This window comes from Panicum virgatum, chromosome 6K, assembly GCF_016808335.1.
Source record: "Panicum virgatum strain AP13 chromosome 6K, P.virgatum_v5, whole genome shotgun sequence".
NCBI lineage: Eukaryota > Viridiplantae > Streptophyta > Magnoliopsida > Poales > Poaceae > Panicum > Panicum virgatum.
The window spans coordinates 713,309-727,804 of NC_053141.1; the positions used below are offsets into that span (position 1 = coordinate 713,309).

At 45.4% G+C, this 14,496-nt stretch overlaps 1 long non-coding RNA gene across 2 annotated transcripts; it reads right to left on the reverse strand.

The window, feature by feature from the left end:
• Positions 1 to 1,779: 1,779 nt before the first annotated feature.
• Positions 1,780 to 3,263, reverse strand: LOC120713836. 2 transcript variants are annotated; one of them, XR_005691296.1, is made up of 4 exons: positions 2,936 to 3,263; positions 2,764 to 2,833; positions 2,607 to 2,660; positions 1,780 to 1,939 (listed from the first exon to the last, which is right to left on the reverse strand). It is a non-coding gene; the product is annotated as an uncharacterized LOC120713836 (long non-coding RNA). The 2 variants fall into 2 exon arrangements; XR_005691295.1 differs by lacking the exon at positions 1,780 to 1,939 and having other exon boundaries at positions 2,423 to 2,660.
• Between the last annotated feature and the right edge of the window lie 11,233 nt (positions 3,264 to 14,496).

Consider the following 14,496-nt stretch of genomic DNA (forward strand, 5'->3'; position numbering starts at 1 on the left):
CGCGCGGCCACTGCTCCGCCGCGCCTGCCTGCCCGCGCAGGAGCGCCGGCGCCGGCGCTGGAGAGGAAGGGGCGCTTGCTCAAAAAAATATTGAAATGTTGAAGTAGGTTTGATAAATGTTGAATCTGTTATATTAAAATGTTGAAATAGTTTATAAAAGATGTTGAATCCGTTATGTCAAAATGTTGAAGTATTTTTTTTAAAAAAAATATTGAATCTAATTTGGGCTTGATGGCTTTATAGATACATAGATTATCTATCTTCCGCAAGTTATATAGGGATCCCCCGTAGGCCCAGTGTAAGAAAAAGGAAGAGGAAAAAAAATTAACGAAACGAAAACTGGCACACCTTTCCCAACGATTCTCTGATGATGCTGTCACCACAAAGTTTGGTCATTGGTCATCGTGATAATAACAAAAAAACAATAGAGAAAATATGAAAGGAGTAGGCATGCATCATATCATTTGACTGCTACTGCGAGATATCGCTTGATTTATGATCTCTATCTTGTTATTAATTAGGACAAATGACTTGACCTTGGATGTTTTCGTCGTCTTTTTATACATACTAATAACAATGCCCGCGCGTACCGCGCGTGCTGCAAGTTGGTATGATAAAATTTAAAACTTTAATGTAATTTCAAAAGCCAGGTAAATTAGGAAATATATATTAGAGTAATTTTATATTTTTAGCAAATATGTACGTATGACAAGGACATGGTTCGAAAAAAAAACCAAATAAACAACTACAATTTAGAATCACACGCCTTAAAATTATTTAATAACCAAATAAAAGATAACTCACGCCACAATAACCAAAGAAATGTAATGATCAATTTCAGTTAGCTCAAACTGTCATACATCCTTAAAAATATATAGAAATATTATTCAGTATAAATACTGAGATTCAGTTAATATATGAAATGTAGCATTTTCACTTTCATGAGATCATTTTCACGGGTGCTTATTCGTATATGAAATTATACTGTACAACTATCTAAGTGGTCAAATCATTTTCCTCAGCGTCAGTGTAGCCAACCTGGATTGGAAGCTGCATTTTCATCAAACGGCAACAAGAAAGCTACTCTGTTACTTCTTTCTTTCCTCAAATTCGCTACTTCAACACTTTGGTGCTCTATGCACTATTGCCAATTTTTTTTTACTGGGGATGAACCTGAGTATGGACATAGAAAGAATGAGCCAACTGGGTCTTCCCTAACCTGCAAGGAAACAAAGCAATGTTCTGAATAAGACTCTAAAACTGTATTCTAGAGAACCCAAGTCTACTCTAAAAAAAAGGGTCAACTTATAAATATATTATCAACAAGGCTCTATCGGTAAGTATTTATAAACTAAGCGAAGCTCAAATACTATACCATCCTCATCCACGTAACCAAACTCCGAAAACCATGATGGGATGTTCTCTGTTTTTCCCATAATGCCATGCCAAATACATCCAACCTGTGTAATTGTGCCTAAATTTCCTATAATGCAGTTATTCTAGACTTGCATAACATATTCAGTGGCATAAATTTGTTAAGAAATAGTATATGACTTTTATAACAAGCTTCTACCATCTGTTCAGAAAACAAGATTATTTGCAAGCCAAGATGACTGGAGTTAGAGATTGTTAGCATAATGCATTGCTTATTCTTTCAGGTCATTCATTCTGGTTCAAAATAATAAAATAACACTACCAGAATGGTTTCATGAACATGTTCTTCCACTTTGAACAAAGTAACAAGTAGACGTATGTTCCTGAGAGAAAAATCAGCAATCACTGACATAGAAAATAAGGAACAATCAAGTATACAGCTATCTTGCCAGGTCGCTACTATTGTCATCATGGTTCCCAGTCCGCACTTGCAAGCTCGGAGGCTATATATACTCCTACCAGTCTTTCATCCTCATAGCGCTTCTAGTTATCATGCTACTGTACTCTGCATATAAATATTTTTAAGCAAAAAAGGTGATAAGTAGACCAAACAAAAATTCCAAAAACACAAGATTCATGTTCTTGTCATCATAGGAGTCCTCTTGGTGAGGCCATGGCGCACCACTATGCTCGGATCACCAGCATCGTCCTAGGATGAATTTAAGGTGCTATTAAACAAGAATAAACAACATATTGCTGAATAGATTATTTTTTCCATATAATATATGCATTGAATATCACCCAAGCTCGGATTAATCTGTTTGGAAATAAAAACGAGCATATCTGTTTGGTGACAAAGAAAAAAAACCTGTCCTCCCTTACCACATGGTGCTGATGTGGATATTCAAAACTGCTAATGACAATTTACTATTTTACTATGATATTATTTTGAAATGCTTTATGTATTAAATGACACATTAAAAAAAAAGAATGGACCTGAGCAGAGGCAACATGTTTGCATCAGTTTAGCAAGACAACCAACCAACAATATTAGCATTAAGCAATTAGGTACCACCTCCAATATGCAAAATAAAAGCCATACATTTATCTCCAAAATCATAGATGCATCTCAATAAAAACATCTGAGATTACTCAGATTAAAACAAGAGGATTACAACTTAGATTAAAATCATAGATGCATCTTAATAAATTTGATCAACAAGTCGACCTACATTGGTGGTGTTCATCAACCATTGGCAGCTTGAGCCCTGAAACCGCCTAGAGCACTGAAAGGGGAGCAAGTGGAACAGGTTAGACCATTGACAACGATTCTATGATAATTCTCAATTGAAAGTTGCACACAGATGGTGAACAACATTTAAATGGAACCTGCTCCTGATCTCAGAGTGTTCCCTTGACTACTATCACCAGAATCCTCAATGTTGCAGGCTTCCTGTACCTGCACAACAATTATTAATTATTCTAAAACTCTGAATCCACATAGAGCATTCTGAACAAACTCTGAATGTTGTTCTTAACCATTGTCCAGAGTGTCACATACCTCAAGTTCGTCTCCTTGGTTAGGTTGGTACCTTCCCAAGTAACACCAATGAAGACACAGCAGGACTGACCAAATCTTTGACTCGTGAGAATTGAGATGTCAATCATTGCCTCAAGTTCGAAGCATTCGTGCTTTGGATGTCCGCAACCAGGGTGCTACTGCTAGCCTGTTCTCGGCGCCCATCGAGAAGGATCATCGGCGAGCAGTCAAACCAATCGCGGCACATCAATTTCGTTTAGGATCATCGGCCATCGCATCACCCGAGAAGGAAGAGAAGAAATAATCCGCCACCACCAGCCCGTAAAGCCAGCAGACGGAAAATAAATCCGCCATTCCCAAGGTCATCAGCAACCCGGAACGAGGTCCCACCAGGGTTAACCATTTCGTTTTCCGGTCAAATCCCGGTGTTTAGCGGAAACGGAATTCCGTTCCGAAATTTCGGTAAATTTCGGCGAATTTCGTTAAATTTCGGTCGAAATTTGTTGAATTTTGAATTTGAAAACGAAATATACCGAAAAATACCGAAATTTCGGATCCCGGTAACTAGCGGAAACGAAAAATTTTCCGAAATTTCGCCGAAATTGTTAACCCTGGGTCCCACCGCTGGGAAAAACAAGGGTCCGAAGATAGGCAAGAACAAACTGACCTCACTGCCAAGGTCATTATCACCCTCCGCTCGCCACTCGCGCCGACCGCCCCAGCCCTTCCTCCCGATGCTCACGGCCATGAACGCGAGCGCCTCATGGGCCGAATACCGCGACCGATTGTGGGGCTTATGAGGAACAGCATCACGGTCAGCAATATTGGAATTTTGGGCTTGGCCCATTAATTATTTCAGCTATCCAAATAAATCTCAAAGGCTCATATAAGCATGAGGAAGTGAATGAGTAGTGCAAACCTTTAGTCCCACCTTGCTTGAGGAAGTCGAGGATGGCTAACTTAAATAGTGAGGTCATCCTTGTCTCTTGAAGCTATGTGTGTGGGAGAGAAAGAGAACTCCATACACGCGTGCTCGCTCGCCTCGCTAGGCCCGGCTGGGGCGGGGCGAAATACGCGGGTATGCGACGTCCGCGTGAATGGTCTGCCGAAATCCGGCTCCTCTCCTTGCGGAGACGCAGTTTCCTTTTGCTGTTTTATTTTTTGGTTCCTTGGCTGTTGGGGGTCTAGTCGGTTTCCTAATCAAGATCCAGGGGGGAGGGGAGCGGGAGGTGGTATTTGCAAAAGTGTGATTATCTAATTCAAAGGCGGGCGGTTAATTGTAAAATTATCCCCCTCCTCATGCCCCTTGGATCTTAATTCGGTGGTCCAAATTGTAGTTTTTATAGTTTGCATACGAAGGTGGTTTGCATAGTATATATTGCCATGTATTTAATGATAAATCTAATTATTTCATTCGACAAGGTAAATATTACTGTTTATTTCTATAAATTAGTCGAGCCTAGAATAAGTTGATTTGGAACAAGTTAGAACCCACAATACCAGGACGTAAGATCTAGCTAGCGCGCGCAAAAATAAAGAACGCACGGGCATGACTAATTGGATGTCGGCATGACCTAGTTATATACTCACTCCTTCTGTTATTTTATAAGATATAATATAATATGACATAGTCTTTCAAATAATGCTTTGATCATTCATTTATGATATACTACACATCACTTATGGTTATAGACTTATAATTATGGTAGAGTATATTTGAATAGGAATCCAATTATATAAAATTTATATTATAAAAATAAGAAAAACAATAGTCAAATTGTTGGTAAAAAATTGTAAAATTTGAAATTTGATATGCGTGTGCACCTTACAGATGGAGGGAGTATCATACTATGTCACTAGCTGGACAGAGACTTAGATGAATCGATCGCGTAATATAACAATCATATTACCACTGACAGATAGGTAATGCAAAGAAATGACTTGCACTTGATTCGTCCATCTATCGATCGATTACCATTAATTATTTATCCGTGAAAAATTGACCATGCGTGCTTGACCTCATCTGCCGCGCCGTCTCCGGCAAGTTCTTCCGCGAGGAGGGCCGGAACAGCCTGTTCCGGGAGCTCATCGACGCCAACGCCGCGCTCCTTGGAGGCTTCAACCTCGACGACTACTTCCCGAGGCTGGCAAGGGTCCAGCTGCTCAGCAAGGTCATCTGCGCCAAGGCCAGGAAGAGCAGAAAGAGGTGGGACAAGCTGCTCGACGGGCTCATCGATGACCATGCGGCCAGGGCGGCGCGGCGTGAGGAGGGGGAGGGCGACGACAGCGACTTCATCGATGTCCTGCTCTCCCGGCAACACGAGTACGGCATCACCAGGGACCATATCAAAGCCCTCTTGGTAGTGAGTGCTGCTACCTGCTCGATGCCTCGATCTGCTGGATCAGATATATAGATTAGTAATTGCATTGTTTAATTAATAACCTAACCACACAAACAAAACCAATTTCGATCATTTTTTCTGCTTATTATCTATGCTGCCTGTGATCGATTCTGATGATTATTAATTAATCAGGACATGTTTGAAGTGGGTACCGACACATCCTACTCGAGTCTTGATTTCGCCATGGCCGAGCTTATGCGAAAGCCGCACCTCATGGCAAAGCTCCAGGATGAGGTGAGGAGGGCCGTGCCCAAAGGCCAAGAACTGGTGACCGAAAGTGATCTGGCCACCATGACCTACTTGAAGGCCGTCACCAAGGAGACGCTCCGGCTGCACCCGGCAGCTCCCCTTTTCGTCCCACACCTCGCCATGGAACCCTGCGACATCGACGGCTACACGATCCCATCCGGGACGCGCGTGATGGTCAATGCCTGGGCGATCGGCAGGCTTAGCGCCTGCTGGGACAACCTAGATGATTTCATACCAGAGAGATTCATGGACAATGGCAACGACGTTGATGTCAAGGGGAAGGACTTCCGTTATGTGCCATTCGGGTCTGGGCGAAGGATGTGCCCAGGGATTCATGCTGCAGTTGCCACTCTGGAGATCATGTTGGCCAATCTCATGTACCGCTTTGACTGGTAGTTACCTGCAGGGGTTAACAAGGAGGACATCGATATGACGGAGCACTACCGGAATAACCCAATTATTGCCGAGTGTTTCATGCTTTGCCGAGTGCCAACTATCGCGCACTCAGCGAAAATACCATTTAACGAGTGTAAACAATAAAACACTCGGCAAAAGTACGGCAAACGCACTATATGCCAAGTGCCATATTCCAGGCACTCGGCAAAACCAAAATATGCCATGTGTTGGGCATGTGCCACTCGGCAAACAACCCGTAACGGGTAACAGCCGGCCGAGCCGTTTGTTTTTTGCCGAGTGCTAAGGGTGGGGCACTCGGCAAAAGGTTTTTTCCGTTTAGGTTTGCCGAGTGATATTTGTGGGGCACTCGGCAAATGGTTGTTTCCCGTGCCACGTGGACGAGCCCGTTGCATAACTGCTCCTTTGCCGAGTGCCAGTAACGGACACTCGGCAAAGACGCCTATTTGCCGAGTGCCAACAGCGCAGCACTAGGCAAAGTGCATGATTGGCCGAGTGTCAGTTGAGGCACTCGGCGAAAATTCAAAAAAACTTGCACTCCAGGTTCCCAAATTTTTTTCCCTGTTCTCATATGATATGAAGCACTACATATTAAAATTTGGTATATTTTTCATTATATTTTGTATATTTAGTTAATTTCTTTCGGTAAAAGTTATTTCGGGGAAAATTCAAATTTGAACCGCAACTGTTTGCAGTAATATACTATAATGAATGGAAAAGTTGATATTAATGTTATTGAGTCCAATTGGAGTCAATGTTGAAGATTTGAAATGAAAATTCAAATATCTTGTTCGCAAAACATTTCCAGGAACGTGTGACCAAATAGGTTTGAAATTCTATAAAAAGCAATTGAACTCTGAAAATCATGATATTTGCCTTGATGTCATGATATCATAACGTGTGACCAAATAGGTTTTAAATTCTATAAAAAGCAATTGAACTCTGAAAATCATGATATTTGCCTTGATGTCATGATATCATATGAGGAGGTTGTGATAAAAAATTGAGAATGTTTTGCAAAAGTTGTGACGTATGTTGATTACGAAACAAAGTATCCCAAAGAAGTTTAAGAGAATTGTGCAGGATTCGTTAAGCTTTTGAGTCAAAGTGACGACTGAATTGAGATTTGACTTCAAAACTTTTTGTATAGGCAAGAGTCATGATGGGTTCTTTCATGTTAAATTTTGGTTAATTTTTGAATCCATTTCTTAATTTTAAATTTTTTTGTAGAAAAACCTTTAACCTTTAATGAATAAAATTAGTTGATATAAATCGTGTTTGAGCTAAAAGTGCATGTAATAATCAATTTTTTGTGTGTAAAAGCATGAATTATGAATTATTGATTGATTTGGCAAGGTATTTTTCAAATTATGTTTGATTGCAATTTAGTAAAACACGTTTTGAAAAAACAGGAAAAAATTGTTTGCCGAGGCGTAGAATCTCGCACTCGGCAAAGCTGTTGTGTTTGCCGAGTGCTAGATCCAGTGCACTCGGCAAACGCTGTCACCACTTATCCAGTCATGCGGCCACACACTTCACACACGGGCACACACACTTCACACACCGCAGTGCCGCCGCGCCGCCTCCGTCCAGGCCACCGCCACCGCGCCCCCTCACAGCCGTCCATCACCACCGCCACCGCGCCGCCTCCGTCCAGCGTCGCTGCCACCGCGCCTCCACTGGCCAGCCACGTCCACTCTGCCACTGCGCCGACTCCCGTCCATGGCTGCCGGGTGGGCTCGGCTCCGCAGCTTGCCCCGCCCCTCCTCGCCGCCTCTTCGCTGGGCTCGGCTCCGCAGCCCTCTCCGTTGTTGACGCTCACTAACGATCATTTCCAGGCGTCAACTTGATCAGAAAATCATGAGAGTTTGCATTTCTTACACGCATTTTGGAGCTAATATGCAGGTTGCAAGCACACTTTGGCCCGACATAAAATCACAGAAAATATTAGAGCGACGATTCAGGCTCAAATGGACCAAGTGTAGCCCAAGAACCAACCCAAATGAAGTCATGATAGGCCAACCCCAACGTGGACCAGACAAGGAGACCCAGGACAGCCTGCTAGAAGAATTTGGGGGCGGTTAGTGGCCCGGTTAGTGGCCCGGGCAGGCCGATCAGGTCACATGGACCCCACCGCCTCAACCAGGGCACATGGCACCTCCCCATTGGTCCCTTAGGTCGGTTGCAGAGGTTCTCACCCGTGGCTCCCTGCTATAAATACAGGGGGGTAGAGAATGAGAACACACACACACCCACACCCACACACCTCTCCTCTCTTGCTCATCTTGCATAGTCTTTAGGCTTAGCGGAGTTTAGGAGAAGTCTAGGAGTCATCGAGTCGCCGGAGTTGCTCGAGAGTTCTGGTATGGGTTCATCTCTATCTCTCTCTTGTAATATTCGGTCGTTTGTAATAGAATTAGACTATGATTACCGATATCTGCTTGAAGTATGTTCTGAGTTATCGGATATATGCTTCTTGATATGGTTGCGTTATTATTCAATGCTTGCATTGCATGATCGCCCTGTGCTGGAGATGGTTAGTCCTTTGTTCTTAGAACTCTATCAACTGCTCCAATATTCGTATGATTGCTCTAGTCTGATGTCTATCCATCCGGAGGGTGGGGGCTCCGCGCGGGACACTAGAGTATCCCTTACTAGTGTAGACATGGTGTCTAGATTAGCTAAGAGTTGATGGATGTCAACTATACCCACGGTTTATAGAGGTAGCCGGCAGGTGGTGACAGCCCTGTCCGAGCCCGAGTAATCCTCCACATTCGGTATGGGGGGTAGGAGGTACATAAAGTTGCTGAGGTGTACGGGCACCTCCTGTTGCTTCGATAGCGATCTCCCTGTTGTGTAGTTTAATTTTTGACGAGCTAACCAATGAGAAAGTATAGATATAGCTAGCCTAGCACAGTTGACTCGAGCTATAACTTCTGCCTTGCTCCCGGCCTAGAGCATCTTTTATCTTTCTTTTATTTATTTATTTATTTATCCAAGAGGGTAGTTTGTGTGTGTGTCACACTACCTCGTACTATGTTATTATCTTACCCCTGTTTATGCATGAGAATATCCAATCTAGATAAAGTTCATCAACTAGTCTATATCTCTTCACTCACCTCATTTCCTGTGGAAATATAAATAACACCCCGGTATACTCCCCGGGTAAAATGCTACAGCGGTATTCCGTGCGCTTGCGGATTTATTCGTGGTTCATGAAATACTGCCACCCCAATTGGCGACTGCGGGCGTCATCGCTGTTTCCCGGTGGTGACGTTGGTAGGCGCCAACACCCGTCACGAGCTCGGCTCCGCAGCACCGCATTCGGGGCGAGGCTGCGCCTCCGCTGCGCCACCTCCTCGCCGGGGTGTTGCAGGTCCGCCGCCGGCCACGCCGGACCTGCGGGCTGGGCGCCGCGCCACCGGCTGCCCGCCTCTGCAGCGCCGCCTCTTCGCTGGGCTGCCGCGACCCCGCCGGGCTGCCGCCACCCCCGTCACCTTCAATCTGCAGTAGGGTGAGTAGACAGTGTGTTCTTTTTTGCACATCAAGCTTCAAATTTGTCCTTGGTTTCATTCTCCAGTTTTGAGTAATCACAAATCCCTTCACAACTTAGGATGTTATATTGGTTGTCATGAAAGTGGCCACTCCTTTGTCCACCATTTCACATATATCTTCAACCTGTATCTGCACAAAACTAGATATGTCCACCATTTCACTTATATCTTCAGTTTGCTGATAATGACATAATGCAAAATAAAGTTTTCACTGTGTAAGTAATCCTAGGCTTACCAAAAATGTTATGCCAAAAATGTTATGCTTGTTATTCTGATATGTACACTTTGTATACTTGTCGTGCTATTTGACCAATATATGTTTTATTTGGTCTTTTATTGTTGCCGCCCTCGTCACCTGCGATCAGTTCGAAGAAGGCCCGGAGCCAACCAGAACCGCGAGTCCACACCACGCCGGCCACGCCTACACTAGAGACCCACAGTAAGCACTGCCCGCTGGCCACCTCCGATATTATGTTCGTAGTTGACGTAACCCGGCTAGGCGTCTCCCATTCGAAACAACATCTCCCTGTTGTTCTCCAGATACACAATCTCCCTTTCGGGATATGTATCTCGAGAACAACAGGGAGGTGCTACCGAAATTCTATCTCGGATAGGAGGGGATCATGGAAACTAACCGCATCTACGCATCCTCGGGTGAGATTAGGACATATCTTCACCTATTAGAATGTAGGGATAACGTGTAGTTGCATTTAATTTTGTTAGTACTTGCTGCCATTATAGAGGATGGATAACCGTCAGTGGATGTACAACGGGACGGCCAAGTAAGAGTGTCGTCACCATGGAATGGATTGAAAAGACTAATGATTTCTTGGAAACCGCATGGGGTCAGGCTGAAGGAGTGAGTGTCATGTGGTGTCCCTGCAGCCGTTGTGCAAACAACAAACGGAAAACAAAGACGGTTATGGGCCAACATCTTTTCAATTATGGATTTATGCCAGACTATACTAATAGGTGAAGGACCGCAGGAGGAGGAGCCAGAGGCAACCGCGAAGGCGTATTATGAGATATTGGAGGTGGCATAGAAACTATTTCACGGCCAAACAAAGGTGTCTCAGCTAGACGGCATTGGACGCCTAATGGCCTTGAAGTCTCAGTCTAGCCTGAGTCGAGACGCCTTCGACAGTATGTTGACCGTTTTTGGAAGCATGCTTTCGGAACATCACATTCTGCCAAAGACAATGTATCAGGCACAGAAAATCCTTGGTGCACTTAAGATGCCATATGAGCAGATACATTCTTGTCCGAATGGGTGCGTCTTATTTAGAAAAGAGTACGAGGCTGACGCTTACTGTCCAAAGTGCAAAGCCTCTAGGTTCCTGGAGGTTGACTCTGGTGATGGTCAGCCTAAGAGGCAGCTCACAATCCCCGTGAAAATCGTACGGTACCTTCCGTTCATACCGAGGATCCAACGACTGTACATGACCGAGGATTCCGCACAACAGATGACATGGCACAAAAAAGGTGTTCGATACAACCCTGACAAGATGGTGCATCCTTCCGATGGTGAATCATGGAAACATTTTGATGCGATTCATCATGAGAAAGCTAGAGAAGCTCATAATGTACGTGTTGCGCTTGCAACAGATGGGTTCAATCCTTATGGAATGGTGAACGCTTCGTACTCATATTGGCCCATGTTTGTTATCCCTCTGAATCACCCCCCGGGGTCCTATTTCAACAATAGAACATATTCGTGTCATTGATTATTCTAGAGCACCCGGGGAATAAAATGAGTGTTTACATGGAAATTTGATCGATGATTTGGTCAAGGCATGGGAAGAAGGGATTTGGACCTACGACTGAGCGACAAAGACAAACTTCAAAATGTATGTCTGGTACCACTACTCCCTGCATGACCTCCCAGCATATGGCATATTCTGTGGCTGGTGTACTCACGAAAAGTTCCCATGCCTAACATGTAAGGCAGCTCTGAAGTTCATTTGGTTGAGGAAAGGGGGTAAGTATTTGTTGTTCGACAAACATCGACAATTCCTCCCTGCTGAACATCCGTTTAGACAAGACATTAGGAGCTTCACAAAAGGTGTCGTAGTTACAGAGGAGGTGCTGCCGATAATGACGGGTGCTGCGGTTCATGCTCAGATAGATGCTCTCCGGGAAAATTCTGAAGGTGGTTTTGTGGGATATGGTGAGGAACATGCCTGGACTCAGAAGTCGGGCTTGTAGAGGCTCCCCTATATTGATGACCTCCTCGTTCCACACAACATTGATGTGATGCACACAGAAAAAAATTGGGGTGAGGCTCTTTTTGGAACAGTAATGGACACAGATAAGACGAAGGACAATGTTAAGGCTAGAGTGGATCTGGCAATATTGTGCGATAGACCAAGATACGAAATGAGGACTCCAGGACCCGGGAGACAATGGAAGAAGACACGTGCCGACTTCGTCCTAACGAGGGCCCAAAATAAGGAAGCACTGGAGTGGATCCAAAAGTTACAATTTCCAGATGGGTACGCTACGAATCTGAGGAGAGGAGTGAACCTAACTACTATGCGAATCAATGGGCTCAAGAGCCATGACTACCACATATGGATTGAGCGGCTTCTTCCGGTGATGGTTCGAGGATACCTCCCTGATCATGTCTGGTAAGTGTTGGCAGAGTTGAGAAATTTCTTTCGGCAGCTTTGTGTTAAGGAGTTATCTCGGGCCGTAATTGCGGACATGGAAAAAATGGCTCCTGTGTTGCTATGTAAGCTTGAGAAGATATTTCCACCCGCCTTCTTCAATCTGATGCAGCATTTGCTTCTGCACCTCCCGTATGAGGCACGATTGGGGGGGCCTGTGCAGAATCATTGGTGCTATTCAATCAAGAGATGTCAGAAGGTTCTTCGAACGAAATATAAAATTAAATGCAAAATCGAAGCTTCCATTGCAGAGGCATATATTCTCGAGGAGGTGTCAAACTTCACAACTAAATACTATGGTGAGAAGCTTCCAAGCGTGCATAATTGTTCATTATTTATTACTATGTTTATCTTTGCTGATTCGTTCACTCATCTTGATTGTAGGTCATTGAATCGAGATGCCAGGCGGTGGCAAGATATCTTTCCTGAGCTCCTTGTATTGGAAGAAAGGTGGAGAGCGTCCTGAGGGGTCCAATGTAGCAGAGGCGTCTGGGAGCCATGGTGGTGGAGGGAGAGGTACTGGAGGAGGGGGAGGGAGAAGGAGAGGTACTGGAGGAGGTGGTGGAGGAGGAAAGGGGGGGAGGAGGAGGGATAGGACACCTTCTCCTGTACAGGCGGAGGAGGAAGAGGAGGAGGAGGAGGTGGAGGAGGAGGCGGAGGCAGAGCTGGAGGAGGAGGAGCAGGAGCAGGAGCAGGAGCAGGAGGACGAGGAGGAGGCGGAGTAGGAGGAGGAGGAGGACGACGATAAGGAGGGGGGTGAGGAGGAGGGGGCAGCAGGGGGTACGCGGTCGTGGTTATGAGGACCATCGACACTCCCGCCGCGCCCGATACCTCTAGAGAGAAGGCCGATTATTCGACCCGCAGGGCCTCGGTAAGTAACTTCAGATGTTATTAATTCTTTTTCATTTTATATGTTCAAAATCACAATACAAACTAATACTTTATCTTGAACACTTTTGTAGGAACTTGGTGATCTTGTCTGGAGGTGCCCACAACCGGAAGCCCAATGGCATCCTCGGTGCTCTGTGCAGGGAGCACTTCCCTGGGCTCGTGAAGCATGCCGAGGTCAGGGAGCCGGCCTACACATGGGACCACTACATGGCCGTCGCAGATGCAGATGATCGGGAAGGGAGAAATTTCGGCACCAAGGCGAGGCGGGTGGTCGGGGAATTGTGGGTAAATAATCGTGGCACTACATTGGTCAATATATCATGGCACTGCAAGTATCGGTCCTATATGCAGGATTTCTACAGGTGCACTCCAGGTTATGAGGCCAGGGCAAATCAAGTGGCTAACAAAGCCTGCTACAAACTGGTGAAGGACATGCACTACGAGGTGCGCGTTCAGGCCAATGTCTGATACATTGCCGATTACGAGAACAGGTCGATCAAGAAAGGACCCGCCAGGGAAATCTTTCTCAGGCCGGATCAATACGTGAGGGCAAATGAGGAATATCTCTACTTATTTTTTGTGAATTTGAGATTCCAATATGACATACACCTGATTACATGTAGGTGATCCCGAACTGGTGCGCCGGGAAGGCTAAGTGCTGGGCTATGATGGTCGATAAGTGGATGAGCGAGGAGTGGGCCTGGCAGCATGCCTTATGCCGGGAGCGCTGCCTGATGATGCCAGGTGCAGCGCACCATCAAGGCAGCCGTAGCCTTCCCAAGTTTCAGGAGGTTTTTGTACGTGAATTCACTTTTTCATTATTTCTAATGCTAAATTCTGCATGCTTACTCATCATCTTGTTTTTTCTTTGTAGTCAACACGATGTGAAGGGCAGCCTTGGAACGAGTTCACGGTATATGTTATGGCTCACATGGGCAGGGCGACGTCCGACGTCGCCTTCGACCCGGCGGCTCCGTCCGAGGCGTACAGCAACCCGAACATCCACACCCGTGTGACTCGGTACACGGAGATAGGAACGGCACTCCACAGGGACACATGGGATCCGGCCACCGCACCCCTTTCTAGAGAAGCCATCATGAGGGCGGGAGGAGGGAAGAAGCACGACCGGTACTGGCTCGACGACAGCGTAGTCGATACGGCTAGTACGTCCACTCTCTCCCAGCTTCGGGCAAGGACCATTGACTCGACCCCACCCATACTTCCACGGCCCGAGATTTCAGTGGCCAACATGCATGCATTCCAGGTTCTTTCTGTTTCATTCATCGGTTGTTTACATACCTTTGTTTCGCATTTTGACATTGGGGTCAAATCTTGTAGGCCTGGCTGGACGAAGAGAAGAGACTGCGGCAGGAGTTGGAAGAGAGGTTGGAGCAGGAGCGGAAGCT